General features: G+C 39.2%; 1 long non-coding RNA gene across 1 annotated transcript in view; it reads left to right on the top strand.

Annotated features, from left to right (window-relative positions):
* The window catches only part of LOC148054595 (uncharacterized), a 40,441-nt gene extending 16,390 nt beyond the window's left edge, over nucleotides 1-24,051 (top strand). Inside the window, exon 4 of the long non-coding RNA XR_015706705.1 lies at nucleotides 23,979-24,051. This is a non-coding gene — a long non-coding RNA (uncharacterized LOC148054595). The remainder of the gene's footprint in view (nucleotides 1-23,978) is intronic.
* Nucleotides 24,052-27,117: the final 3,066 nt, after the last annotated feature.

The raw sequence follows: 27,117 nt of genomic DNA, 5'->3' as shown, positions 1-27,117 counted from the left end.
AGTGAAAAGCATGCTGGGCTTTTCTAGGGGCAGGTAACAGAAAGCCCTGCTCTGTGCTTTAAAAGGTATTAGCTAAACCTGCACTTAACTGTCTGTATGCTTTCTCTCCATTCTTCATATGCCCTTTTGGGTCCAGGAGTATCTGCATTGTGTTTGTGCAAAGTCTACCACAATGAGGCTGTTTTTTATCGATTTTATATCTGTTTCCAAAAATAGATTAAGAATGATCAGCTGCCACATTTTGACAGTCTAGTGTAGAAAGGTGAGATCAGTCACATGAAGGACATGCTGACTGAACTTGGTAAAGTCTGCTTTTTATGGATCAGACAAAAACAAATATGGAAGAAATGCAGAGCCTTGTGTTTTATCTCAATTGAATTCTATACATGGAGTAAGCAGATGCACACTTGACTGTTTTAATCACTGCAATCAGACATTTATTTTGATATATCAGCTCAATATAATAGAGATAAATTTGTTGGGATGATGCTACATTAGGTCATTTGTTGTCCAAAGGCATTTTGTTTAAAATTCTACCCCACAATCCTGTCTTAAGCTCTTTGCTGCAAATCCTAAGATTGGGCAGACATCCACTGTACTATGGACACCTTTTATTTCAGTGAGTACTACCATCTAACTGTTTCCTTGCACTCCCCTGTGTCACCACCTGTAATAACATGATGTAAACACCTGTCCATCTAATTTTCATATTCTTATACAATACCTAACGCAATGAGATCCCGAGGCTACAGGCACTACCACAGTGGGGCAGAAGTAACTACAGTAACACCAGTAATATACTTAGTGGTCATGAGTTTTGCTGACATGATGTGCCCTTAGCAGCATGTCCAGCTCCTGCTGCATTGTGCAGCTGAGAATTGTGGACAGAAATCAGAAGCGAGTCTTCTGATGGAGATTTCTGCTGCCTGAGAGACCACCTTGAAATCTTCAGCCTTGCAGCTTAAAATAACTTGAACATTTCTTTAGAATTCTGTACAGATGTAGCTCAGCTGCTGAAGAAGTAGGAGCTGTTATTAATGTCTGGAAAAATATGCACAATAATACCAATGAAAAGAAAATTTCTGCTCAGCCTACTTCCATCCAGGACTCAGTTTCAGTAAACAGAACTAGCTTAAGGGAGACAAACAAGATTTGCCTTTAATACTGGTATGCGTACATGAACATGGGCAATTTTGTTTTATGGCTGCATTTTCTTCTATTTCCTGTTTCAGGTTTTTTAATATTATACCCATTTTCTACTGTTAGAACTCTTCATATAATACTGAAATGCAACTTCTTCTTGGTTTGTCTTTGATCTTTGAATATTAAGCTTTGAGTTGGATTTTTAAAATTAGAATCTTTTTGCTTATTTTGCAGGTGGAAAGATTCTCCCACTAACAAGCCCTTTGGCCTTATTTCAGTTCTAGTCCTCTCTGTTTATAATTCAGTAGGCTCCCCAAAACCATGTGTATTTTTCTCAATGATGAGAAATAATTTAAATTCCAGGACTGTTTTTAGTTTCTTCTTCCAATGTCTATATCTTAAACCATTTTGTTTCAGTCTGCACAGTTTGCTTCTAGAGCAGGTTGTATACATTTCTCTCCTCAGCGTGAGATATTGTATATTTCATTATGAGACGAAATAAGAGTAATCCGCAGGTGGTCTTTTGCCAAGGCAAGAAGGGCAACCATAGGGGCTAGAAAAACAAACGTGAAACCAGACCAAACTGCAATGAAACAAAAATTCTTCCAGTTGCAGGGAACAGTAGCTTCTCTGATAGTCTGTTTTTGCCCGACTTAGTGACATACAGAGCATATCTATCAATATCCACGTTTTAAACACATATCTAATCACATTTGCAACAGAAAATAGACTTATTTTGCACAGTCATGGCCCAAATGTATCTTTAGGTATATCTTATGTCCCACTAAAATTAGGGAATGGCTTTCTTTGTGTCTTGCACATTTATACTGAAAGGAATGTGTAAAATTTAACAGTTCTGTCTCAGGTATTGTATAACAGATTCTGTGCATGTTGTAATATATTTGGCCTATGAATCAAAACTAGACAGCATTCAAATGTCTGCAGCGTACAGTTGTATGTGGTTTGAGTCTATGTGCTTTCACAGGAAAAATGGTGTTTCATACTATACTGCTAATCCCCTACAGGTAAGGAGATAACTACACTGATTTAGCTCACCTTTAATCTGACTTCTGTTATATCCATCCTGTAGCTTTTGCCACCCCTTACCACCATAATAGCACAAGACTGTAAAGCATGAAGTGATACCGGTGCTGTGGCAGACATAGCTGTTGCAGTTGTTTCAGATCAGTGGGCACAGTGTAGCTCAGGATATGGTATGTTATGGCTTCCCAGCTGATGTGGTTCATGGCCTAATACATCAGTTTGCACAGTTTTAGTTAAATGATAGGAATAGTTTAAGCTGCTATACCAGAGTCTGAAGTGCAATGGCTGAGAGCCATCACACAGCTGCTTCTGTTGTCTCACCTGTGGGAAAGAATCTTCCAGAAGGTTATGGGATGGAGATCTGTGAGACCGAAACTCCTCATAAATTGCAAATCAGAGCCCTTTGGCGTATTTGAATCTGCACAATGATTTTTCGGAAAACGTTTGCCACTGCTGCTGGTCCCAGAGTACTGCCTGCATGGGTACTGATGGCTGGAACGGACCACAGACCAGGCTCTTCTCATCTGTGTTAATGATGTGTCATCAGAACTGTCTGAAACTGTTTTGTAACAAGCCACTGCACTTTAATACATTTGTTTTATTTCTCTGTATAAAAAAATTGATTTTTGAAATCAAAGCTTGCAGCCTATTCCTCCATAATGTAAATGAATCACTTTGGTATTCCTTTTTAGATGAATCCAGCAGTTGTGATAATGACATTTTTGAAAGTGGCTGCTGCCTAATGCTGTGTAATTATTTTTAATAACGATTGATCCATAAAATAAAATTCATGCCATTCTTAATACACATTCTAACTAGAAGGAGTGATGGTGTGTGTGCAGAGCATGCATATCAAGAAGTGTCTGAGTCCTTGTTTCATGGGGCATATCAAGCCCCTGTCTGGTGCAAAAGCAGGTATTCTCCTCTGGCTGCACTGGAATTTCAGTTGCTACCAGATGCAGAGAACTCAGTCTATGATCCAAACAAAAGTCAGACTCCAAAGCATGCTATAGAAAATTAAAAGTAGAGCAGTACTATGCGTGGATACTTTCCTGTCTATCCTAGACAGTGAATGAAAGGAAGTCATGAGGAACAGAGATAGTGTTGGAAATCCCCTCCTTATACCAGGTATATTCTCTGTGATAAAGTAAAATGCAGTTCTGGATAGTTTTTCACTTTGTAGAATCTTAGGCCAGTGTAACACAGTCCTAAAAGACTAAATTGTGGCACATTTTATAAATTAAAGGAAACATATGCATAACTTTTTATTTATGAATTTTCTTCACAAAATGAATACTCTGCCCACTTGGTCAAACGCACTTGGCTCAAGTACTTATGTACAGGACATGCCTGAAGGTAGCTATTATTAAAGACAATACAAGGAGGTTAGGATGAGTCAGAAGAGGAAAAAGGCTTTCCTTTAGTCTTGAGTGAGCGTAGTTCAAATGTAATAAGTACCTAAGTAAGCAGTATCTTTTTTTGGTGTGGGGTGGAAACAGAGAACATTCGGCACTGTGAAATATTCATGTCATCTGCTACGACATGGTATCTATGCAGGCATTTTATTAAGCATCATCACTTGGCCACTGGGACAGTAATCTAGGCTGATTCCTGCCTATGACTGTAATATTATTCAACTTGTGTCTTTTCACAAAGTCCAAGAATATCTTTTCTCTACTGTTGCTCTTTGATGGAAGCTCCATTCTCCTAGAATCCAAAGATCTGCTGAATACATGCATCAATATTATTTTTAATTTATGCATCTGCTGGTTTATACCCTTTTGAAAAGCATTGTACATTAACTCTAATTTGGTATCTACAGGTCTTAACAACAGTCATATTTTAAAAGCAGCCCGTTCCACTCATGAGTGCAATAAAGTGTGCTTTCAAGAGTTGATAGGTGCATCGAGTTACAAAGACTTTCCTGGTCTATGACATTCTTTTGCATTAGCGTGAGAACTGCTTTCAGAAGGCTGCCAGTTAAAAGGGATCAGTTCAGCTGTGACTTACTGAGCATGCATGGGACCCAGCCCTTTGTTTGTAGGCAGATGCTAATACTTGAAAGACCAAAGCACTTGAGGGATGTTACCAGCAGAAGAAAGAAGGTGGGGTTTGCGGTTTTTTTCTTTTTTTGCTGTTAGAGGTGCAACAAAAGGAAATAATACATTGATAGAAAGTCTTGCATCTGTAACATTATTGCTGTTTCTCCTCTGCATGCTTCTGGGGGGCCTTCCTTAATGAGGGGCCCTAACCCTGGAGAGCTCCACTCCAGTCTTGGTCCTACTTTGCTGGGACACTTGCTGACCAGCAGTCTCTACAGGTAAAAACAGTGCCTGCAACTGTAATTGGTGGCTTTGTACCAACTGGAGAACCAGCCTGAGTGAAGAAACTCAAGATCTAAAGTCAACAAAGTGAAGTTTAGTAGAAGTAAATGTAGAAGATGATAATAAGGCGAAATCAAGCACAAAATGGCCAATTCCTGGTGAGATAGAAGAGATGCAGAACATGGTCTGGGGCTTATACTGGATCACAAACTGAAAAAAAATCAGTCAGTGAGATACTGCTGCATAGAAAATCAGTCTCCCTCTGGGATGTATTAGCAAGAGTGTCACTGAACCGAACAGAATTTACTCTTTGCAGTGCTGGTGTGACATCGTTTGGAGAGGTCAAAGCACCACAGGTTAAAAGGAAGACATTGCCAAAAAGCAATGAGAATAGTCAGAGGCATTTACAAATCATTACCTGTGAGAAATGAAAGAGGAAAGGATTTGTTGCTTTCAGAAAAGAGATGACTGTGATTGGGGAGAGGCAATGCTGATAACATTTCAACCCTGTAAAATTTAAAAGATTGTTATAAAGAGGACAGTGATCAATCATTCTCTGTGCTCATCAGCACAGACCAAGGAAAATAGCAGCTGAAGTTTCAGCAAACGCTACTTTGGCTAAATATTAGGAAAAAATATCAGCTATAAAGGTGTTAATATTCTGGAACAGGCTATCGAGGGATGTTATGTCGTCTACCAAAATTTTTCAGAGTAGGGTATATAAATGCGTGCCTCTTCATGACAGGAGGCTGTAGGGAATGTCATCAGATCCTTTCCAAGCCTACAGTAGGAACGTCAGTAAGAACTGCAGGGTTACCTCTGCGACAAAAGCCTCTTCAAACTCTGAATCTTCATCAGTGCATGGTGTTATCAGGTCCTCATCTTGATATGGGCCACTGCAGTGTGCAGGAATACCTTCATGTTATGAAGTTTTAATATCCTTGGTGGTTGTGAAGGTTTTTCAGACTACCAGGTTAGTTCCCATGATAAACACAACCTAAAAAGAGCTGCTTGCATCACACCCCACTTCCCTCTGAGACACAGCAATACTCCCCTGTATTCTCTTCCATAGGATCAGGACATGGACTTGCAGGAGCTGGAACAAATCTGTGAAAACTGGGGCTGCCAGTGAATGTAACCATTGTTTCCCCAGCTTGTCTGCGGCCTGACTCCTTTTTGAAAGCCTGCATCTATTTTCCTACCTCCTGGGCTGTGTCTGAAGTAAATAGAGATGAGCTGAAGGACTTAATGCTGGCAGCCTGGAAGGCAAATAATTCTGTGCCTGGGACTGTAACCAGGCAGCTAGCCAATATCAACTTTAGTAAATCAGTAACACTCGGTGCTCTCAGCAAAAATCACTTCTTTCTCTAAAAGAGCACATTCTTGGAAATCTACACTCAAAAACCCACTGAGGAACTTTCCAGACAATTAATTTACATCTCTCTGGCTTTTAACCTCCTCCTCCTGCAACTGGTTACAAAATTTGGGCTGCTCAAAAGACTGCTGTAGCAATCGCAGCAGAAAAACTTAACACCACTAGAAATCTGCGCATAGCTCTTTTTGAATTAATACACTTTTTTTTTTTGGCCTGGGGACAGAAGAATATGCAGTACTGTTTTGATGGGACATAATATATATGGGAATAATTTGTATGTAATGACAAACAGGCTCTCAAATCTGTTATTACTCGTGTTTCTTTGGCAGGCATAAAAGCATGCAGGGTGCTGTACGAGCAAGGAGGAGGTTCAGATGCATATTCTAACTGGTGTGTTGGAAATGGCAGGAAAGTCTTGGTGCTGCAGGGGCTCTGTGCAGGTGAAAGATGACTTTTTAAAAGTCATTGTCCACACTTCTGCTGTCACCTGGGGATCCCAGGGCAAGTAAACTCTATAATCTTTGACTGACTCTTTAAAAGATATCGCTAGAAACTGAAACACACTATTTCATGCAAGAAAGGTTTCCTACATTTTGGATTTAGAGAGCCTGATTGCTGAAATGCTGCTTTCATACAGCCTTCTCTTCTAAAAATTGGTTTTCCCAAAATGATCCCAAACTTTCTGAAATAACCTGACAAATCCTAATTCCTGTAGAACTTTTTTCTCATTTTTGGTGTTATCATTGGTAAACATACGTCTAGGCTGGTATTAAGTGGCAAACTTTTGACGTACTTCCAATAACTTTAACACCTGCCTTTTTTTCACAGCAGAGTAAATCCTGCTGAAAAATATTTATAGTGATCATCATTTCAGATGCCTTTACAATAAGTCCAGGGGACTTAAGAAAAAGTGTTGATCTTTTCTGTGGGCCTCCGTAACTGCAGCGAGTCTGACTGCAATAAGTCACAGCTCCCAAAGGGGCTTTGATTATATAGATTCAAATGCAGAGAGAGCAAGATAAGCCCAGGAGCTAAAAAGCACTGAATCCTGCCTTAAAATTAACAATCACAAAAGCTGTATCTATTTAGAGCTTTGATTTGACTAAATCTCTCAAAGTACAGATCAATCATAGGCACGGTAACGAAGCCAATCACCATAATGTCTAAGTGAGGATGGTTATCCCAGTCTCATTGTTCCCTGCATTAGTCTAGAGATATGGTAGGATCAAGCTCTCTTGTTAGACTCTCAACCATTCCCCGCTTTGTATCTACAAATGACAGGCAAGGGACAGAGAGAGATATGTCTTGCGGTCCACAACAGCATATCAATATCCCAATCTGCATAGCACACAACAGGGGTCACCTTGCAGATGGATTAGTGTGCCAGCTCCCTGTTGCAGCTAGGTAATACAATGAGTTACATAAAAGTTAATTAGCAAAGCAAAGAAAGCAGAGAGCCTACAAAGGCTCTGATGATTTGTTTAAATACTATAATCCTCTGATGTTCTGCAGATTTACAGCGAGACTCATGGATCCCTCTTCTTTATGGCAGAATGTAGGGGATGGGTTATTGCTTGGTGATTTTGACTCTTTAGATGCATAGCTGAATAATCTGTAAGGCGTACTTATAAGACAGGGTAATGCTTCATGAATCAGTCCCAGAGCTACATGTTATTTAGTGTCCTTTTGATTTATTCCATGAACATAACATTTAGTAGGACTGTCAGACTGCTCCTGAGTTTGGCTTAGCCAGGGCAGATCTCCAAAAGGAAAAACTTGAAAAAGTTTGGGAGTATAGGCCTATTTCAAAGCTTTTAATTTCTTTGTTTTACTTGCCTGAGTATTGCAATCCTATAGTTACTTTTATTTTTAACAAAATAAACTACATTTTTGTACTAACCCTTTTATCTTTAGTAATAAGTGTGACCTTTAACTTAGCTGCCATATACAGTCCAGCCTGATACCACAGACAAAGTGAATATTTACCCTCAAAGGTCTTGTGTCCCTTGGGATATGTACCATCCAGTCCAAATACTGCAACTCTATAGAGCTGAGGAACAAGCTTTAATCTTATGCTACAAGGACTGCTTTGATGGCTGTACTTGTGGGCATCAGTTTTCCTTAATGGGGATCAGGACTTCATTGTCATGGGATACCAGAAATAGCAACATGATGACTGTCGGTGTGCAATGAGAAAACAGATCTACACAGATGAATGTGATGATAAGCAGAAAGTAGAACCAGGTGGTTTATGGACCTGGGAGAAGAGCAGAGCTTCTTAATTTCCACCCAATGTGGGCCATGACGCAAAGGAACTGAGTCATAGTAATAACTAACACAGCTATTCTCAATCTCATTTCCTATGGATTAGCGCTTCCATTGCAGAGATGTGGCTACTGCTACTGATGCTTTTATTAACAACCAGCAGTGTGCTCCACAGAAATTAAGCCCTTGGTTGAATTTCTGGAGCTGTGCCTCTAACTCCCTCTGGCCATATGAAAATCCCAGGGTAGCTCCACAGAGGGACAGAGGCCTTATTAGAGACAAAGACCAAATGTGGTCCCTCCAGATTAGTGCTGAGTGTGGGTGACAAGGTGGCAGAAGGAAAGTCACTATCTGCCCATGCTGTAGATGTCCTTTGGTAAAGCAGAAGAGTTAGTTCCCAGGGGCAGCGTGTGGAGCTTTCAAAAGTTTCAATCCCTTATAAGAGGGAAAAATCAGTGGTGGAGCTTTCAGGAAGGAGGAAACTCCAGGGGACCCAAGGCACAGAACTGGCAGGATGGGATAAAGGCGAGTGAGCAATGACATTCAGATAGAAAAACGATGTTTTGTTGTGATTTCACGATCTGGGCTGCATGGCCTTTGGCTGGCCACTTCATTCCTCTGGGCTTTCACCCCTCAGTTGCAGACTCCTCTTTTGAGGGATACAGTGTAGATGCAGAAGTGAAAAATTTTTTCTGAGACCTAAATGTCAATACAGTGCTTTGCTATAAGAAATGAATGTTTAATTTAAAAGTGCACAACTTGAAAGAACTGCAGACCCTCGGTATTTGAACTTTCTGGCTAGAATTGTGGTGCTAATGCAGGGACCACTGTGGGTTCATAAAAGAGAAGAGGAGAAATGCCATAATCTGTAACGTTTTTCTCTTCCACAAATGTTTTTTGGTAGGGTTGGAAATTGTATGAGCAGCCACTGGATGGCAATGTTTCACACACAATTTCAGTCTCAACGGTTTAATAAAATTTTGAGTGCAGGTGCTCGTCTGATTAAAACTTTCATCCAGATCCTAGTCTAACACTTATTTCAATTCCGTGTTTATATCAGTGACAAAAATTGAACTGACAGTTGTATTATGGAGAGGCTACTGGCTCTGCGTAGCTAAGGTCGAAACTTATTTTTCATTATAAACTCAATCTTGGCCTCACCTCTGAAATTCTCAGTAAAGACCATTCCTCTTTCACATATTGGGCCCACAACGAGTAGCAAAGAGAGATGTTTTGTTCACATTTCAGATAAGTTAGGCAAGGTATCCATTTGGTTCAGGTCTATGGACACTCAGGTGTTAAAATATGTTTTAACTTATTTTGCCACGCTTTGCCGTGTCTCCTCTGTGAAACTTTCTGTGAAATTCAAGACCCCGAGGACATCATGTGCTGGGGCTGAAAGGCTCAGGTAAAATGGGAAGTGAAGGTCCTCCAGCTGAATTCACCCTTCTTTCCTTATGTTTGCCTGCAGTGGAAATTCACCTAACATTTCTGAACGTTTTCAGAAAATGAAAACCTAGTGACAAGTAACACAGTGACAGGTGCAGGTATTCTCAGGAAGCAATTTTTTACACTCATCTGTCAGTATTCATGCTGAGAGCGCTCACACCTGGATTCGGCTAGGAAACAAGCACAGCACAAATCGGGTGACTTGGCTGGCAAATTACAGCTGACCAACATGGCTCAAAAAGAAAATGCTGAATGCTTAGAGAACTAAGGTGGCATATCCATCCACTTTTTTTTTTCTTTTGAAAAGAAAAGTGTAACACTTTGGGAGGCAATATGAAATCAGAAAGTTGAAGAATCCTGATCATTAGAAGTATTTATTGTGAAAAAGCAAAACACTAAAAATCACTGATGATATTATTTAGTTTGCTTCACTTACCATGTTACAAAAGTCTCCTTTCTTGCCATACATCTACTTTTATTATCTATTGCCGGCCAGCACATACCTGACAGGTATGGCATATACCAGGCTAGAAAACAGAAGATCACTGTTCAAAGGAAATTATTCATAAATCTTTGTTTCTTGTTTCAGTCCAGGTTTCAGTAGTAATTGTGGTAATCATGTTTACAGTACGTTCCTTCCTATCTGGGCCAATTTAATATGGTGTTCACCGGGTCTGAGGAAACTGACTCCTTTGGAGGAGAATCGTCTCTTGAGATACTTCTCGATGCTGCAGTCATTCAGGAATGGATACGTTTCCTACTCTGCCACTGGTTTTGAGCAACAAGCTTTTCATACCTGTCCTCAGAGAATTCCGAATTGCTCTATATGGGAAAAATCCAATCTCATTCCTATATTGGCACAGCCTTTGAATCCTCTGCTTTACTTCTAAGGATCATAGAGAATGCTCCTAGCAGATTTTGTGTAACAGATAAAAAGGTACACAGAGAGAGGACTGAAAGCCTAGTGTTGCTGTGGAAGAGAGCTAAGGTTAGAACTACACCTGAACATCATTTCCACTTTCAAGCATTCTCAGTTTAGTCTTACAATGTGTTCCCTAACTTTGTAATAGCTCTCTTAGAGAATTAAAGTGCTCTTGTATTTTACTTTTCTGATACTGACAGGCATTCTCATGCTGTACACAAACTTGTGTCTAGGAAGTGCATCACTTCTTTTTCTTTGCTGCTGTGTAGAGCTAAATTCAGAAGGTGAATCTGTATTTGATCAAGCCATTTCAAACTTGGCACTTCCACCTTTTTTAATCATGAATGATGACATGCTACAAAAGTACATAAACTGTTATAACACAAAACTGAGGTACGGCCAGGCAGTAAGGCAGAAAATAAATTAGACTTACAATCCCTAGCCCTTGCTGAGAAAATGATGTAACCTAGTCCTAGCAGTAGCATAGTCATACCATTTGCGTCACTGAAATTCATTAATAAGTTCACCATTTCTCTAAGGAACTATTGCTTCAGGTGTTAGTAATCTGAGTGTGAATATTTGTTTTGACAGGACTTTCATCAGCTTGCATATATTTAAGTCAATTATTTAAAAAAGGAAATATTTTAAAAATAATTTTAAGTGTTCATGCAATTAAAGCAGATTATTAAAACTCTGAACACTTTACCCAAATATGTTTTACAGGGTATATCATAAAGAGGGTTTTGTTAACAAGCATCTGTTGATGGCCTAGGAGCTCAGGTTCTTGGCTGATGCAGTACGTCAGTCATACAGAAAGGGTAAGTCTCAACAGCACTCAACAGCCATTTGCATAACCTGCTCAAAATACCCAGGGCCTGACTTTTTTAAGTGTATGATTTTATTGAAATGAGTGAGTTCAAGCCATAGGTCTAATATAAAGCTGCAGCTATGCATGCAGATGTGGCCCCAGGAATTCAGATTACACACTCTGTCTATGTGGAACACACAAATAGTGATCATTTATTAACATTTTAGTCTAAATGCCCTGCCCAAAATCAGATAGGACTTCTTTGGCAGGGAAAGGGGAATACTTTGTGCTACTGAAATAACAAAAGATTTAAGTAATTTTTTTTCTTTTGCAAAAATATCAAAGTTTGCCTCTCTGGATCAAAATGGAATATTTTATTTTGGGACCTTAAATCAGGACAGACTGCATATTGACACATGTGGGTACAAATCACAGTGAGAGTTGTCCCGGTGTATCCCTTCAAGTATTGAATAGTTCCTGAATTAACTATGCATATGCTTGAAGCTAATCATGCAGATTTAAGTCTTCAGCATCAAGCTTATATGTCAACAGTGGAGTTCTTTCAGTATGTTGTGGTGGGCTCAGATTAGGCAGACTTCCAAAATATGGTACCTTCAATTTCACATTTTAGCAAACCTCTTACTGAAGTCATCAGGACTTTTCCTGAATAAAGAGCGTAAGACTTTTCCCACTATTTGTAGTAAGGCAAACAAACTGGTAATTTTCTCCTGTCATTAAAGAATACATTTCTAAAATACCCTCCCTGCAGCAGCACATAATCAGCTCTCAGCAAGAAAATGAAATTAAGGAAACACAGAGAACAATGAAGAACAATACTTCCAGAAGTAAAACTTGGGGGTGATTTAGAAGGAGGGCACTTAAAATAACATATCTGGAAAACATTTCTACTCACTTATGACAAGCTTCTGGATATAAGCACTGTATTTCCTGTGGAATTACAAAAATCAAAACAACTTTGGGAAATTAATGTCGCGGTATAAATATTCTAAGAGGCAGTACTCAGAGTTTCTTAGAGGGAAACCTTCTGTAGTACATCGTCACCAAACACAGAAGTGGTCCAGAGGCACTGTAAAGCAGTACGTAAAACGAGACTGGAATTTTTCAGTGTAGTAATTTTATTGTGCTATGAAGTCAACTAGATGTAGGGGAGATAGACAGATTTGAAAATGCAGTGAAATCATCATATAAATTGTCACCATTAACATTTTTTGCCAATATTAATGACATCAAAGTGACTTGAGAGATTGAATTTTTTCCTATCGAATATGACAATATCCTGATACTTTCTCCACATTGGATTTGTTAATTTTCTGTGTACTGACATCTGTTTAGGGATAATAGTTGTCAAATCCAAGAGCTCATCAAATAATGGGAAAAGAAGAACGAAGAACAAGACTGCACGGGAGGACACATAAGACCTAGGATACTGTTTAGTGCTGTGTGCTTGTAGAGCTGGGTGGACAGAAGGACTGCCAAGATGGAGACTCAGCTGTTCCAGGACCTGACAGCTACTCCATGCCTGAGGCTTTGAGGGAAGCTTCAAGAAATGTGATAATCAGGGAGTGACTGACCTTCTAGACAAAGGTCTTCCTTTGCTTCATCAGCTGTTGGCTCATCAGCTCTGCACAAAGATTGAGATTAGAAAAGAGTTATCCTCTTTAATGCAGGATGGGTGTTTCCCCTCCAGGCTGCTTTAGGAAAATGGTGCTTCTCTCCTCAAAGTGTGACACCTCTGGGTGTCAGGGATGTTGACACCAGTATCTTCTACAAAGACCTTTTAATGGAAGAGCTGACTGAAGGGAATTGTCATTAGCAAATGCCAGCCCAGCTCCCTTGCTTTGAGGCTGAGGAAGGGCTGGAAGGTGTCAGCAGGACTCCAGACTATGATTCTTCAAAGCTGGGCAGCAGTGGTTCCTCCGCTGGGCCCTCTGGTCTGCCCCACACCTTCATCCCATGCGTGATGCCACCCACCACAAGGCGCTCTGTCCCATCCACCACTCAGTGTCAAACTGATGCAGACAGACAAGTCTTTCTGCAGCTTTTCTTCTCTTTGACCAGAAAGGGAGGCTGTGGGCAATGAGAACATGTCAGAAATACGTCCCTTCCCTGCCTTGTGACAGCTGTGAGAGGAACAAGAAGATCACCTCGCAAGGAGATGGGGAAGACAAAAATTCTTGTGAACAGAGGAGCAAAAGAGATGGAATGTGAAACCTTGTGCACACTGAGGTCAGAGGCAAATTTCCCAGGAAATCCCATGAGGCCAGTCCTTCTGCACCAAGAATGGGAGGCAGAGAGAGCTGGAAGCTTGAAAGCATTCACAAGGAAGCTGGCTTTTTGTTTTCTTAGTTGCACTGCAAATTAAACGTGGGAAATATCAAATATTTTATGCCTTGGCAGAAGCTTGGTTTTCCCCATGGGAAAGAAAAAAGAGAAGGATTCCTTAGAAAACTTTTAAAATGGAGAGGATGTTTTTGGGTTTTGTAAGCCAAAGACCAAATGTCTTGAAAGCTGAAAGGGAATATTGTTGGATTTGGTTATTTTGTCAGCAGAAACTGTGTGTTTTACTAGAAAACAAAAACATTCACAGCTATTTTATGCATCTTCATTTCCTAGCAAAATGCTTTCATCCATTTCTTTTTACATCCTTGCAACAGTGTCCATTAAACTGTCCTTTATTTTGCTGTTTCCTGCTTTCATGATATTGGTTCACACACAGTTTTGCAAAATGAACCTACAAAAATGTTTTTTTGGCAGAGGACCTCTGTCAGGTTTATAAAGAGAAGGTGGCTCAAGCAGTTTCTCTGAAAAGTGTCAGAGAATCAAACACTAAATGGTTGCGTCTCCTCTCTCACTGCTGTTCTCCTGCTTATACCAGTGATTTTGGATTTGCATCCAGTTTTCAGAGTAGAGAAGATTTCTAGTTGCTGTCTGTTTTGCTGTAGTATATCTCCAGCAGTGGCATAATCTCTAGCTGTGATACCACTTAGCAGTTCATGTTTTTTAAAACAATCCCTTAAATTTTAATACAATAAATGGCTTCTCTAAACACCCAGTGGAATTTTACTCTTTCTTAGCTTTGTTTGACAACATCTTGAAAAAGACTTTAGCTGTAAATCTATAAAGAAAGCCTAATTTCCACCTTAATTCCAGACTCAACAGACTAAAGAGAAGACTGTATACCTGTTCTGCTGAAAAATGGGAGAGACTTGAAGAAGGTAACCATTGTAGAGATTGATTCTGCAGCCTCAGCAACTTTGAAAGTGGGAGATTTAAAATCACCAGCTTCAGCATTTTCAGAATTTAAAAAATTGTTGTGAAAGTGGAAAACATCTTTAAGTCTGGAGCTACAGGGAACAGCATCTGTTACATTATGACTTATGAATGATGATGAGAGATGAAAGAACAAGCAAAGAGGTTCATATATTTAGGAAGGCTTTATTTTGGATCTGAGGAACTATTTCTCATATGAACGAAGGGAAAATTACTATATCATGTCTAAGAAATGTGTGTGTTAGAATACACCTGGTTATTTTCATAACAGAATAGTCAGTATTTTTTTTTTTCTTAAACCAAAGAGGATACACTCTTTGGAGAACCTAGTGTTAGACATACTCAGTGTACACAAACACAGCCTGGTTTGGGATGCTTAAGTGGCAACAGAATTTGAATTGATGCCCTGGGAGAGCTAGAGGATAGTGCTCCAGTGGTTCCTGAATGCTCCATCAGCAGGAATCTCGATCTTTTGATTCTATTTTTCTGTTCTGTGAGGTGCCACATGCCTGTCGTGCTGCATAAACAAACAAAACACCTTCACTGATCAGGACAGCGAGAGGTAACAATGCATGTTGATAACACTGAAATGCTAGAACGAGTTTTCTTTTGCATTACCAGCATTAGCCTGTCTGAGGAGTGGTCTAAGGCAAAGCATCAAGAGGGAAAAGCTTCTATTGATTAGCCCTACTCTGTGTAAGGAATTTGCACCTTGGTTCTTGATAGCAACTCAATCTTTTTGTACAAAATTATGCTGATGATGGATTTGCCAACAGGACTGTTGAAGCCACTGGGGATTGCCTGGATAACTCTCTAGGGCAGCTCTAGTAATCGTACTTGTGGGGTTAGGGGATTGTTAGGGAAATATCATTTAAAAAATTAGATTATTCTAGGCAGGAAAAAACCAATCTTGTTCAGTGAGTCCAGACCTCTACTACATCTTGCTTTTGCTTTTCCTTTTCCTGTATTTCTCAGTTTTCCATTCAAACTACACTGTTTATTGCCACCATGACTTTCAGTATTTGCTTAATTTGTATGCTGGAAACTGAGAAGGGGGATCAGTGGGTGTCTTATTGCCCCACTAAAATGTTGCCTTTATATCAGCTTGTCTGGAGTTTGGTGGGTCTGGGGAAGGTTGATCATCACACATTCACACTTCTCGTTAGCAATTCTGTAAGAGCCTCACAGGAGAGAGAAATGGTTTTAAGGTATTTTTCATGAGAAAATTAACAGATCACTGTGACTACAGTCACAGATAAGGTGCTCCAAAGATGGTTCACTCCTCAGACCAGCGTGTGGTCCATGCTGGCTTTGCAGGACAACCCTTTGATGCCTGTAATTAATAGCTCTCTTTTCCAGCAAAAGGTTGGAGCCACATTCACCCGCCAACACTGGAGAGAGTATAGGTGAAAACTACTTATACACAGCACCTTTTCCTTTCAACAACTTTTTTTTTTTTTTTTTTTTTCATTCAAAGCTACCAGCTGAAATACAGCCATACACTCTGGAGCCTGTTGGATTGCTTTGCCAAGGGACACTCTTGTTTGCATAATGGAAGCAGCTGGTCATGGCAGGTTATGTGATGCCAGCAGCTGCCTCTTTTCAAACAGCTTTAGTGGCTCCTAGCCCCTGCCAATTGCAAGGTTGAGATACAGGGTCCTTTGGGAGCTCAGTCTTTATTAAGCAATGTGGAGAAACCCTGTTGTTTTAAAAATTTGAAGCAAATTAGAAGGGTGATTGACTACTTCATGGCTAGCTTTACCAGCATTTCTGTTAATCCAGAGAAAGATCAGAGAACAAAAGGGAGTAAGTGGGGTCTACTTTTCATGTGTTTCTAATAGTTAAGAATTTCTTCCCAAAATCTTTTCTGTGTTGGACTAGCTTACAAAGAGGTGTCACAAACATTTACTACTATCCAGCCTGGTGTTAATTATGTAGGTCACATGCATAGTGTCTGCTCTCTGATTGAGTGACTTAGGTAATCAACCATGTCAATGAAAATTGACAATCATCAAACTTACATGTAGGGTTTTTGTTCGTTTTCTGAATATCTCAGAATGCAAAGGTGAAAATCAATGTTTTGAACATCAGTGGAAGTGAAGCTTGACTGCATGAATATTTACTGACAGCAAAGATGTCAGATTGGCAAATCATATGAATCAAATTTGGGTTTGCTTATTATTGTTAATAATAACTCATTGTGTGACTGTATTAATATTCTTTCAGCGTTCAAAATATCGTGAAAACATACAACTAAGTGATAGTCTGAACTTCAAAGAAGTTACAATATAAGCATGAAACACGGGGGGTTTACTGGCTTTGGAACAAATGTTTGCAGAATTTCCCTCCTTTCTCCCTGTCTCCTGTCTCTCTCACACAGAAATACTCTCTTTTCCCAATTATAAGAACCACTATGAAAAAACTGATTTAATGTTACCACTATATATTCCCCAAGATAGGGCTGCATAAAGCTTTTAGTTTCTCTGACTTCTACAAGTGCTTTGTTTTAGACAGAAGAGAGGAATCAAATCACTCTGATCGCATTTCTGTGATGTCAAAAGATTCAGTTCTATTTCTAATACACTTCTATAATTCATTCTGCAGAGGGATCTGCTGCAAAAAAAAAAGTCCTCTCTCTTAGAGCCAGCATGGAAATCTATCATCTCTAATAGTGGTTTTGGTACGTTATATAGCTAAGAGGGTTGAGTAAATGTCCCTAAAACTTTTTGATGTGTATTAGCAACCTTACTATTCAACTCCTTAGTCTCTGTTTAAAACCTTACAGCCGGAATAATCATTCAAAATTGAAACTTTGGCCACTGAACGTTCCTTCAAGATTGCTTATTGAAAGCTCATATTTTAAGTCAATTTTCATAAATTGACAAATAAATTCATAAGTAAAAAAAATACTGGATTTAAAAAGTGTGAGCTTTTAAAGTAGAAATACTAGTCTAAAAATTATAATATGTAATCAGGGCATAAAATCATGCCAAGAAAACTATATGCTCATTCCAAAGAGTTAGAACATGACATTTCAAACAGTGAATCCCTTCTATGGATTACTCAAGCATAAACTGCAGACAGGGAGTTATTTTTGAGGAAGTGTATATAGCATTTGAAATGATGCATACATTCAAGAAATCCATAGTCAAATAATAACTAGGGAAAAAATTATATATATCTTCTCCACTTGCAAGAATAGTTTGGTGCTCAGAGGTGGGATCAGCTTCAGAATTACCAGCAAAGAAAGCTTCAACAGCCTTCGCTAGCAGTGGCTAGTAAAATGCACACTCCTACATTACCTGGTGTGGTTGTGGTACCCTCCATTTAAGCCAGGGTTGTTTCCATCCATGCAAGGACCAGTTTAAATTTTTAAAAATTTTTTTCTTTTTACCCAGTAGTTGAAGACTCATAACACAGGCATGCACTAACTGCAATGTTAGAAAAGAGTGAAGTTCATAACACCTAGCAAGATTACAGTAATGAACCATATGAAATCAGAGTGAGAAGAGACAGATGATACAAAGCCTGGTCAAAAGCCGAAGGAAATCAATGGCAGGTCATCTGCAGGCTTCGGTGGCATGGGACTGAAACCAGGGCATCTAATCTCAAGTCTGTAAATTTGGGCAAGGTATTTCTACTTTATAGTCTTCATTTCTTTCTGGAATGGTTGTGAGGCTTCAGTTAGTGTTTCAGAAGAGTGTCAAAACCTTAAATGAAAATATGTACAATTCCAGAAACATGAACCAATACCAACAACACAAAGATATGGGCTTTTTGTCTTAATTGAAAGCAAGTAGCAGCAAGATGATGATATGTATAAAGTGTACTATAAATGCACTTAAACTTCCGACTTATAGATTCAATTAGAGAGAGAGATATTGCAGGAGTGTAGATGAAATATGTAAGAGTACCAAAGAAAAGCAATAAAACATCCAAACAGCCCAAATGCTTGCCATATGAAAACTTTCCCCCACATACACAGAAAACCCACAGGTACTGAATATATTGGCAAAACAAAGGGAGAAGCATATTTCAAAGCAAGCAGGTGCTTGCAAAAATAAAACCATTTGGGGAATCTCAATGAATAATAATATGACTACTTATCACTTACATAACGAAGGAAACATTTTTGCCAAGGGCTCAGTGCTAGTGCAGCTTAGCAAAATTGTGGCTGAAGAAAAAGGAGCATTGTCAACATGCGTATCAAAAGGTTATTGGATTTCATATTAGGATATTAAAAACTTCCCTTTCTGAGTCTGAATCATCCATATTTCTGGCTCCACAAGAGTGCTCTACTAACAGCTAATTAATCCTTGCAGTTGTTCTAATATGTATATATAACTGCACCTTTTTGCATAATTTTAGCCTTACCATTTTTGCAAATGAGGAATCATTTACTCAGACGGATTAAGCCAAAAGGACATTTTCATTGAATTGGGATGATTCTTAAAACTGTATTTTACAATCGTACTGATATTGAGCAAAGCATTGCTCTGCACTTAGAGAAAATTCTATGTTATCCAGTACTGATCTCATATCCTGAAATGACAGTTTTCTTTAAGTTTTTCTGTGTTGCTGAACCATCTCTTTTCAGGCATGTTTTTAGGTGCTCTCACTGTCTTTTGCTTGCTACACACAAAATATTCTTGGGCCAGTAAGCACATTTTTCACAAGTGTATTTTTGCCAAGTATTTCCATGCAGGCAAAAGCACACGTCCTTTTGTCCACTAATTGCAGTACTGTAAAAATTCAAAGCTATTTTTATCCAGATCAATTCTCCCTATATATTAATAATTGATATTTTAAAAATTAATTTAAAAATAATTTTAAAAATCCAATTTATATATATATATAAAAGGTGTAATGTGAGATATGTCTGTGAAACTACATTGATGTGAGCTAAAGCCACTATGGTACTTCACTAACATTCTCTGACAGCTGCATAATGAAAAGTATGTACAACAATAACATTTAATTTTGTAAAAGGGTGGAATTTTCTATATGTTAATGAACTCCTGAAAAATGTGACTGATTTATTTGAATTTCACGTGAAGAGAGGCTGGTTTATCCATGATAATGTTGTATAACCCAAAAGGATCCCATCTGACAGCTGTTGAATAGCATACGTAAAAGATGGGATGTGGGAGCCATCAAGCCCATTATAAGCTATATTGATGCCCCCCTTTGGCAATTTTGCTATAGAAGTCAAGACTTAGTGTGCCTGAAAATAATTACCTTCTCCTCACTAGAGACAGTCCTTCTGTACTGGGATAATGCTACGTGGACAATGGCTACGGGACTGCTTTTGCCATGCTCCTCATGCAATCTGTATTTGACTGACAAACAAAGAATTTCAAGGGCAAAAGTTCAGGTTTTTACATGTGCTAGTTGTAAACCCACAAGGTAAAATCCTCTTCTCATACGTGTCAAGATACTCTGTTCTCCCTCATGTATGAGCCATCTCAGAAGGTGTGTAGCAGAGAATAATGACTATGAGAGCAGTGATGTGGCTTTGAGACGAGACTTTTGCTGTGAGAACACTCAGTTCATTTAAACAGAAAAGGACTCATTATCCTGCTGTCTGTGACAAAACTTTAAAGGCTAATTTCATTTCAGTCCTTTTGTCTGCCTGTGGAAAACTAACCGTTCTAATTCCTGTTTGCTCTCATTTGCCTGAACAGGGTAATTTCAGGCTCTCCGTTTCCTGATTTTAACAACAATTAGACCTTTGGGCATTGCTGAAGCGGCTTGGATTTTTACAGCTAAACCTGCATACTTGAAGGGCTGCGGAAGCCTACAAAAATAAAAGCTATCCAGCATCTTCCCCTGTCTGGGGGATTGCTTAGCTTACTGCTGTTGCAACACTCCCTGCCCTGATGCAGATGTTCTAGATTTGCTTTTTCTCCTTCTGAAAGGACAGGGTGTGAGAGGGAGTTTGTCAGGAAGACGTAAGACTAAAAAAGCCCAGTATGGGATCAGAAGTCACCTGCAGGCGCACACACTGCCCGGGGTCTTTGCCTCCCCTGCGCTCTATAATCCTTCTCCAATACTCTATAGCAAGCTTCAGTAGAAAGAGCAGAAGCCTCCGAAGCTACTCTTTGCCCCAGGAAGGGAGCGGGCGCATCAGCATTGCCTTGCTTGTTTCCAAAACCAAGGAGTTTGTCAGGCGAGAATGTCTGAATGCTCCTGAAATAGGTCTGTCCCCAGCGATACCAAGGGAAATAAAAAATAAAATATGTCATGTTTTATCTCCGCACCACTTTGTCTTGCCCTGATTTCAGACTGACACACTCTCCGTATCTTTTCAAATGCTGAAATATTTTGGTAATCTCTTCTAGCTCCCAACAGACACAACAACTGCATGTCTTAGCAGGCAGACTTGGGACTGAGCAACCGAAGGGGGTGAACGGAGCTCTCACTGGGGAGAGGTGCGGGCGTTGGATCCGATGTCCTGTTCTTGCTGGGGTGTGGGAGTCAGATCAGGTACAAGTTATGCTAGCTTAGACTCTCTCTGGCCTCAAGTCATATTCACTAGGGTCATATTTTTGTAAATGCTTAGCACCTGTCACTGGGATCTGATTTTTTAGATGTGCTTCCAGTTGAGCACTGAAATAAGCAGGTAGATTTCAAAAAAGCTCAACCTCTTGGGCTGGATTATTCTGAAATTCTGGCCGCATTTGTGGGTGGTGAGTATTTGCAGATCTTGCTCTGAGAGCTTTTGAAAAATGACTCTGACTCTTGCTGTAGAATAAGAATTACAGCTGAGTTTCATTTTTGCACATCTAAGGAACAGTACAGCCAGGTGCTGCTGGAAATCTTTCCTTTCTCATCCTATCGATGTCTTGACTTAAAAGTAATATGAAAGTTGGTCTACCTGTGGCTTATTTAATCCATTAAATCAAGCCAGATCTAAGATGGTCTGCTCAGATAGGATCTGAGCCATTAGCTCAAAGCCTCTTGGGAACTTATGTGCCATTTTTATTCAGTTCTGTAAACACATGCATGAGAAAGCTCCTGGAGGAGTAACTTGTTAGCTACACATGAATTGTCATTTTGGTCTTGTCTGGGTCAATAAAAAACTTCTGAGAGATCTGCTAATACGCTGCAAAACCTGTTAGTTGAAGATAGATAGTAATTCTGGAGTGTCCCCTCTGGGTACTCTTCTGGTTCCTGGAAAGAAGGGAATCATTCACACAGGAAGATATTAACAAAAATGAGAGACCAATAAATGCACCTGTCAGTGTTCAGCAACAGCTAAAATTAATTCACAAATCCAAACAATCTGCAGAAAACTGAACACAATTATATAAGAAATTAAGTTATACAGTTTGCCATGACCTTTAATCAATCATTCCAGCTGTTAATGTTAATTTTGTGATCTGAAAATCATAGTTCTATTTGCATTTTAATGGCTGTTAAATGAGAGTCATCAGGAAGAAATAGTGGCAGCTTGGCCTTTTGATACCAAGTTCTTCCTTCCTAATGTGATTTGGAAGATTTGGAATTCCTGTTCAGAAGGGGTTTTGTTTCAGACTGCAGAGGCATAGGGAGCCAATTTTGCAGAGGGAAAAACAGGCAATTCAAAGCAAAATCCCTTTTTAATCCAACTGTAGCTATGAGCAGATCATAAAAAAACAGGTAAAAAAGCTATAACGGCAACTTCATTACCCTCATACTAACAAAACCTCCAGCGTCTTTTAAAACCCTTTTCACAGATATGTGCTATTTTAATATTTTTTCCATCAGCAGAGTCTTTTACTTAACTAACAGAATTTTTTGTCAAATGGAAAATGAAATAAAACCCAGCAAATACAATAAAAACACTAAATAACCAGGAATATTAAGTTTAGTTCAATTAGTTTCTTTTGTATTTACCTGGCCAAAGTGTTGCATACAGGACTCTCTTATAAATACTACTCATTGGCTTATTTTGCACATAATGACATTAGTGGTATTGCATTAGATCAAAACTCGATTTAAATCAGATTCCCACTCTGGAATAACTGTGAACTTGTTGATTGCTTTAATTTTTAATAAGATCTAAATGTCTGCCAGCCTCTTGTGCTAGTATTTTCCATTTTAACATTAATAGATTTTCTTATTAATAGAAAGACCTTCATTGTTACATGACAATTTATTTGTATGCAAAGTGCAGAAATCTGATTAAAATGTGATGTTCTGCTTAAATCTTCATCTAAATCTCCTAGGAGACAGTCCCCAGGTGAATCTTCTTTGGTTAAAAAAGGAGGTCTTGGAACTAGATGTTCAGAAAGGAAAGCAGTGAGCTGCAGATTTCAGCAATTGGAAAGCAAAGTCAGTATTAACAATGAAAGAAGAAAATGGTTTAGCTCTATCCAAAGTTCTTTTTAGTTAAAACAGGTAAATTGCAAAAGGGAGAAAGTTTCAGCAGATGTTTCCAGGCTGAGTTTCATAAAGGATTGAATAGCAATAGGAAAGAGGAACATTGATAAATGCCCTGCCTTTTATCACACAAGTAGGACTTCTGTCCATACAGGCAGTATAATTTGAATGCATTGAAGAGCACACCCCCTCCTTTCCCCAACCAGAGAACCTATGCATTTTCTGCTTCTACATTACTTCTACAAATAAAACGTGTACAGGTGGTATGCATGCTAATGGGGCTGATCTCTGAAGTCAGAGCACTGACTGATGTGGGAAATTGTCGCAGGGCAGAAGGACTCTCATCCTTACTGTGACAAGCCCTGCCTTGGGTTCTTATGCAGACATACTGTTGCCCTTCAAGCTTCCCATTTTAAAAGCTAACCAGGAAACAAGGCAGCTCCTAGCTTTGGCTGAAACACAAATCAAAAGCAACAGTTTCAGGATGCCAGTATTTTGTTTTTGCTGGACTTCAGGAAATTTGCTGCCTTAGAAACCCAGGGTTTTTTCTGTTTGGCCAGTAATGTTCCAATCTGTAGTACACCTTTGTACAAAGTCAGTGCAGCTGTGTGTGCGCGTCTACGTGCGCGCGTGCATGTGTGCGTGTCTGTAAATGTAAGTAAGCAGCAGTATGCTGTGCATAAATGGTGATAGAGATCCCTAGTCTGAAATTCTGGCTCCACAGAAATCGGTGAGAGCTTTGCCACCAGTTTTGGTGGAACCAGGCAATCACCCTGCAGTCTGAAGTCCTTTAGTCCAGACCAAGAATGAGTGAAGTGCAGGGGTCTGAAAGCTTCTCAAAACTGGACAGACTAAGAATGCTTGGTGTGAAAAGTTAATTCATTCTCCAAGATTAGTCAGATTCTAATGAATCTGCTCAGATAACTAAACGTGATGTTAATTAGTATTAATTGTGACTTTTTTTTTGCCTTGATATATGTCTTTCCATTGCAGGTCTTGTCATATTTGAACAGGAATAGACAAATCTCCAAACGTTTGGAGGTTTATTTGGGCAGGTGTTCAGAAGGTGTATGGCTAATCCTAATTCTCTTCTCTGGACCTCTTCAGGTAAGACATTAGTCCACAGATCTCCTGAGTACAAGCTCTCTCATAGCATTCCTAGTAATTCCAATTCCGATCAGGTTAGAAATAAGAACCTTTTTTTTCCCCAGGTACTTTAGGATTTCTCTGCACATCAAGTAAATGGATATTAAACATTCTTCAAGAAGAATGGCATGTAGAAAGGATTCACCTAGATTTTTTGCTAAAGAATCAGGCTTCTCCTTTTTTACCCAACCATATACCTCTGTCCTGAATTTTCATTGCTGGATTAAAGGCACTAAAGAAATCCAAACAGAGTGATATCTTAACTTATTATTTCCCACCTGTTGATAATCCTTGGCATTTAAAATGTCACTATTTTATTTTTGAGACAGAGCTTTCTCAGGAAACCCTCTATGTGGTGTTTATCATGCAATACATATCATGTTCCTTAACAAACTTCAGGAATCAAGCCAGCAGATTAGCTCCAGGAGAACAGACAAATCTCAAAGGTATCTTTATAGCTATATTGCAGGTCAGAAGCTCAATGCAAATGGGACCTATTTTGTTGCTCACAAATCGCTGAATTGCAGGAAATGTCTACATTAATATCCGAAACAAACATATTCTTCCTGTTATTCTTGATCGTATCTTATTTGTATTGCCTTTTTAAAATCTAGGAAATTTAGTGTTAAACTGAAATGGTTTTAACAAATCAGACCCTGGGGTACTGTAGGGTTGGGTTTTTTTTTTCAGGTAGTCAAGGCTTTAATTCAGTTCTGTTCTCTGATTTCATCGTTTTTTCTGCACCCATCAGAATTGCTACCTGCCCCTTTCAGACATATTAAAGCTTAGGAAAACCAAATATTCTTGAAGATATTTTTATCCTAATTTAAGACATTTATTACAGTTGATAGTCAGGTTTTTTGATGATGATCTAGCCTGGGGACTAATGCATGATGCTGGCTGAAAAATCTTTATGCAAAAGTAAGCCCATTTTCAATTTCCTTTCTGAAAGTGTACCAGAAGCAATGATAGATGGTGCACAGTCTGGGTGTCATGTACCTTCCTCCTCTTCATGCATATGCTCTTTTTTTCTTCAGAAAACTCCAACCAACCTTGTTCCGTCTGATCATAGATGCTTTTTAGAAGCTTTACATCATTAAAATGCACTGATAGGAGTTGTGAAAAGGAGTTTCATTTCTGTCCAGTTCCCGAGATTGTTGGCACTAGTGCTAAAATACACACAAAGGCCATCTGGCCCATGGAAGATAGATTCCATACAAATAGATTTATGCCAAAAGATTTATGTGTACAAAGATAAGTAAGAAGATTATACAAATCTCAGACTGAAGGAGAAGACTCTTCTTGGTAAAATACTGGCTACTGGAGGCTTTTTTGTGACAGCAGAACTGAGTTTCCTCATATGCCCTTTGGGAAGACAGGCTGGTTGTAGTCTTGTTTCATTGGTGTTGTCCTAAAGGGAAAAGAGGAGAGATTTGGGGATGGGTGTCTTCCTGGTCAGGCAGGAAATGGAGAATGGTGACAGGAGAGAGTCAACAGAGCCTCCCACTTGCAGTCTTGTAGTGAAGAGCAGAATCATGGTCAAACCCTGAGGGCAGCATTGCTGAGACAGCTGACCCTGCATCCAGAAGTGAGAGACAAGAACTGGCCTTTTGGCTGATGGGCAGCTGCCTCCAAAACTGGTATGGGAAAGCTCTGGTGCAGAATCCTTGCTGGATTCATTAGCCCTCAGCCTCTCACCCTCCTCACTTTGCCCAAGAAGTCCTCTTGGGGTCCAGCAGTGATTATTTAAAAAGTTAGTAACCTCACTTGTTATGGTAATTATGAAAAATGGGTAAATCATAGATGGTCAAAGAGACCATGCTAGACCATGCTACCAGATCCCGCAAAGGGGGCATCTGGAGGTAATAATTTCCTTAGCCACTTGGTGGAAGAGTATATCGCATCTTTTTCAAGTGGTAAATTTGGAATGGCTCTCGGTGTCCTGATCAAATGACTTTCCAGACCATAGGATTTGTCATTTGCCTCAGGAATGAGTCTTTGAAGATGGATTTGGAGTGTTAGGCTTTGCGGACTTAATGGTAATAGAAAAAACTGGAAAACAGTGTAATAAAGTGAATGAACAACAAAGTTAATGACAGTCAAATAAGTGAAATAAATCTCTGAAGAGAAATGATGTCTCAGCAGAGAACCAGATTTAATGGAGAAAAGAAATTTATTGGGAACATAAACAGAATCTGCAGGAAGGAAGGTTAAAGTGAACTAATCAATAAACGTTTAGAAAGTTGCCATTTCCCCAAGTCTCCTAACACAAAGTCCTAATCCCAGCTTCTTAAGCTGTATAGTAGAGCTGAGGTTGCAGGACAAGATAGTATATCTGGTCTTGTGCTGGCAGACTTAAACAAAGTTCCCTATATTTTCTTCATCCCTGGGACCTACAAGTAGGCTAAGCTGATTTACCAGAGCTGAACTTCTGACAGAATAGCCCCAGAGGCTATAAAACAAGCTTGGACTTAGCATTGTTATTCAGAAAACTGCATTTAATAATTCAGGATGCAGATTATTTCAGCTAAAGATATATTTTAAATACCTTTCCTGATTTTACTTTTAGACTAATGGATAGGAGAGTATCACAAAATTGTAATAAATATAACTCTGCATTACATGAAGCACTATTAATAAGTTGCTTCTAGTGACAATATTATTGCTTCTTATACGTGAGAACATACTTCAGGTGTCACAGGGAATTTCTGAAAAAAAAAAAAATGTTCAAAATATTTACTGATAAGCCTGATAGGATTATTGTTTTGGATGGGAAAAATCAGAAATAGTCTATCTTCCGAATCTTATGTGACTGATCATAAAGTGGTTAACAGAAATTCTCCATCACTGCAGAAATATTTACAGCGAGGTGCAGTTTTATCAGCACAAGAATAAGTAAAATCCATTTTAAACTAGGCTAACATACAGCACTGTGTATGTGGGTATTCCTGCTTCAGAAACTTTTGCAGTATGATTACTCTCCTGT

Source organism: Nipponia nippon, unplaced genomic scaffold (genome assembly GCF_047370975.1).
Source record: "Nipponia nippon isolate SJK-2023a ecotype South Korea unplaced genomic scaffold, ASM4737097v1 scaffold_3, whole genome shotgun sequence".
Classification (NCBI taxonomy): Eukaryota; Metazoa; Chordata; class Aves; order Pelecaniformes; family Threskiornithidae; genus Nipponia; species Nipponia nippon.
Note: the sequence above shows the minus strand (reverse complement) of the source record. Positions and strands in the feature narration are given on the sequence as shown.